We start from the raw sequence: 3,980 nt of genomic DNA, 5'->3' as shown, positions 1-3,980 counted from the left end.
AGCTCCCCTGCTCCGGTGTTGTGCATGGGTGCTTTTGCAAACACGGTCAACTCCGGAACACAAAGACTCACTTCGCTGTTTGTGAATCTCTCCCCCGCCCCCGCTTCGCTCACTCGGGCTGACACGGGAGGCTAACTGACCTAGCCGGCGCCACCACCTACTCCAACATCTCCTTGCCCTCGCCATCGCCAGAGGAAGCGGGCGGGAAAGCCCATGGACCTTCCGTGGACGGCGCCGGCCGGGCGCTTGATCCCGGTGCGAGTCCCGACCCACTGGTAGCGATTGGGGAGCTCCCCTGCTCCGATGTTGTGTTGGTGTGTGCCGTGGGCATCAAGGCGGGTCTGGCAGCAACACACCGAGCTACGAGCCGGAGCACATGGTAGTCACGAGAGCGGGCTCGTGATCGGTGTTGCGGTAGAGGAGAAGGATCAGGCGGGAACGAGCTTTTCGACCGTGCGCGGGCTGTAGGCGGCTCTGTGCACCGATGGTCATGGGTTCAATGGGCTCAATGGGGCGGCATGTGGCACATCAGGCCTCGACGCCCTGTGCTCTGCTAATGGCTACGACGATCGTTAGGCCCATGGGGCCGGCGGTTATCCGGTGTGGACCGATGGCAACAATGGGGGGGAGTATGGTTGCCATCACTTGTGCATGGGTGCTTTTGCAAACACGGTCAACTCCGGAACACAAAGACTCACTTTGTTGTTTGTGAATCTCTCCCCCGCCCCCGCATCGCTCACTCGGGGTGACACAGGAGGCTAACTGGCCTAGACGGCGCCACCACCTACTCCAACATCTCCTTGCCCTCGCCATCGCCAGAGGAAGCTGGCGGGAAAGCCCGTGGACCTTCCGTGGACGGAGGAGGCGGGGCGCTTGATCCCGGTACGAGTCCCGGCCCATTGGTAGCGATGGGGGACCTCTCCTGCTCCGGTGGTGTGTTGGTGAGTGTCGTGGGCGGCAAGGCGGGGCTGGCAGCAACACACCGAGCTACGAGTCAGAGCACGTGGTAGTCACGAGAGCGGGCTCGTGGTCGGTGTCGCGGCAGAGGAGAATGATCAGGCAGGAACGAGCTTTTCGACAGCGTGCGGGCTGTAGGCGGCTCTGTGCACCGATGGTCATGTGTTCAACGGGCTCAATGGGGTGGCATGTGGCACATCAGGCCTCGACGCCCTCTGCTCTGCTAGTGGCTACGACGATCGTTAGGCCCATGTGGCCGGCGGTTATCCGGTGTGGACCGATGGCAACAATGGGGATTTGGGCCCCTGCGTCCAGGTCTGAAGGTGGTTGCGGCGGACGTTGGGTGCGTGGGGTGGGTGGCCGCCAGGCGTGTGAATGTGGTGGTCTGGCCAGGGTAGGTGGTTGGTGGTGCAGCGTCGGGAGAAGACCTTGCTTCCAGTCTTTGGGTTGGGGCAAGCGATGGCAACACTAGAAGGCGTCGCTTCCTTCGGAAAGGCGTTGCTGAGGCGTTTCTGCTCGCTCCACTACGCATGGAAGCTTGGGGAAAACCCTTGATGCCCTGGGATCGAACGATGATGGCCAGGAGCTTCTTACCGACAATATGGGCTAGTGATAGGTGGGGGGTCTCATTCGTGCTACTTGGTCGTGTTCGTCTGCCAATGATGATGGTTAGGCTTCTGTGGCAACAATGACAGCCGTGAGGATTATCAGATGTGTGGCATTGGTCGTAGTAGTCAGCTCTTCTCCAATGTATCCATGGGAATACCTCGACTGCTTGTTTCTTTGAAGTTGAAGCTGCGGTGCGGGGCCCGGTGGCATATGATGACGGGCTATAGTTGGTTCGTTCATGATATTCTGTGACGCCAGTCTTGCCTTGTTCTCTGTAGTTCTTCGTCGGAGTTAGAATTGCGCTGTCTTGTTATGAGTGGATGGCGATCATGTGAGTGCAGTGTTGTTCTGCAGCCAATAGGATTGGTGTTTTCTTCTTCTTTGATGTTCTGATCCTCCTCATGTTATTCTTCCACTACTTGCTGCTAAATCTAATTGAAGCCATCAATTTGCCGAGTCTTTAAAAAAAACTCCGATACACAAATGCCAAGTGAAATGGGATCAACCACAAATATTTATGTCCATATATATAGACCAATCCCAACGTTGCAATAGGTATAAACATTCTACCATGTTAGTGCATCATTTATGTGTCATAGTAATGTGAATGTGTAAATAATTGTTTACCAAATAAAATATAAAACAACGCCCGGTATTTACCTGCCCAATTAATTCTACTTCCTTCATTCTAAATATAAGTTTTTTTAGAGATTTCAATACGGACTACATACGGAGCTAAATAAGTAAATATACACTATAAAATATATCTATATATATCTGTATGTACTCTGCATTGAAATATGACTTATATTTAGAAACGGAGGGAGTAGAATTTTATTTGGTAACAATTTTTTTTTGAACATCAATACAGACAAAAGCGCTCATATACACGCGCATATACTCACTCCTATGAACGCACACACGCACATCCTACCCCTATGAGCACCTCCGAAAGACTGAGCCGGCATATCATCTTGAAATTTACAAGTCACCGTAGGCACCTCGTCGTCGACGGGAACGTCTCCTCCCACTGAATGCGCATCGCCGGAAATTCTGAAATAAATTATTTGGAACGTACTTATTGGCTTGCTATAAAAATATAATTGTATTTGGCAAGTCAATAATAGATGGAGAAAACCAGTGAGTAAAACACCAGAGATAGGAGGAAAAAATTGAATGGAGTGAACGGAAACGTAGGTAAGTTTGGACGAGGTGGACGATAGGATGTTATAATAATAATAATAATATATAATAATAATAATAATAATAGTATTATTATTATTATTATTATTATTATTATTATTATTATATCACAGGGGCATATCCAATTAATCTCGTTTATCAAAACATGTCAACTGAACTACCTACTACCACTTCCGTCTGGGTTTTTTTTCAATCGGTTTTTTCGTCCCCTCCCCCACCCCACCCCACGCTCTATACCCTCATGGTCTCACCTTTTCCCATCCCTCTCGTCCCCTTAGGGTTCCACACCGCCGCCTCCATTGCCCAGCGTGCCACCGCCGCTGGCCGTTCTCCTCCCTCCACCTCCGGCTCTCCTCCGTCACGGTTCTTCCCTGCCCCCTACCCTCCAATTTCATCCCTAAGCCGGCTATGGTTCTCACCTATCTTCGCTTCCCTTTTAGTAGTACCTCATCGCGCTGATCTACGAGCTCTAGTAGAACCGGGAAAGGGTGGCTGTGGAGGCCACCGACGCGGGCGAGGAGCCGTCACTGACATTGGTGCTTTCATTGAGAGCCTGCTGGTAGTCGCCATGGTGCGATGGGAATTCAGATCGTCTCCGGCGCGATCTACGCGTCAGAACCGAGCTTTATTGTCGATGTCGGCATCTTCATCGCCGGCTCGATTAGTCACCTTGGCTCGATCGAGGACTGCGCTCCGTCTCAGATCATTATGTTCGGACGAGGGCCTTCATCATCAACTCTGATCTCTATCAAGATCATGAAGGAATCATCGATGGAGCTCGGGGGCTCAATGTCAACATTGCCCTCGGGCGACCATGTTGTTTTTTTGGACATCAAACATGTATCTGCTGCCACCACCTCCTCAAGTGTCGCTTTGATGATTGCTTCGGTGGAATTGTGCGGAATTGAGTGTACAACAACCCTGTAAAATTACATCGCGTTCCCATGGAGGAATCTTCGGTGATCTATGATATACTGGAGGCCTGTCGAGTATGGACGGGAATCTAGACGAGTTTAGGGCGTGGTTGCTACCTCTTGAGCACTGCGTTGGTTTTCTCTTGAAGAGGAAAGGGTGATGCAGCAAAGTAGCGTAAGTATTTCCCTCAGTTTTTGAGAACCAAGGTATCAATCCAGTAGGAGGCCACACGCAAGTTCCTCGTACCTACAGAAACAATTAAGAACCTCGCAACCAACGCGATAAAGGGGTTGTCA

The sequence above is a fragment of the Triticum dicoccoides genome, chromosome 3A (genome assembly GCF_002162155.2).
Source record: "Triticum dicoccoides isolate Atlit2015 ecotype Zavitan chromosome 3A, WEW_v2.0, whole genome shotgun sequence".
Classification (NCBI taxonomy): domain Eukaryota; kingdom Viridiplantae; phylum Streptophyta; class Magnoliopsida; order Poales; family Poaceae; genus Triticum; species Triticum dicoccoides.
Note: the sequence above shows the minus strand (reverse complement) of the source record.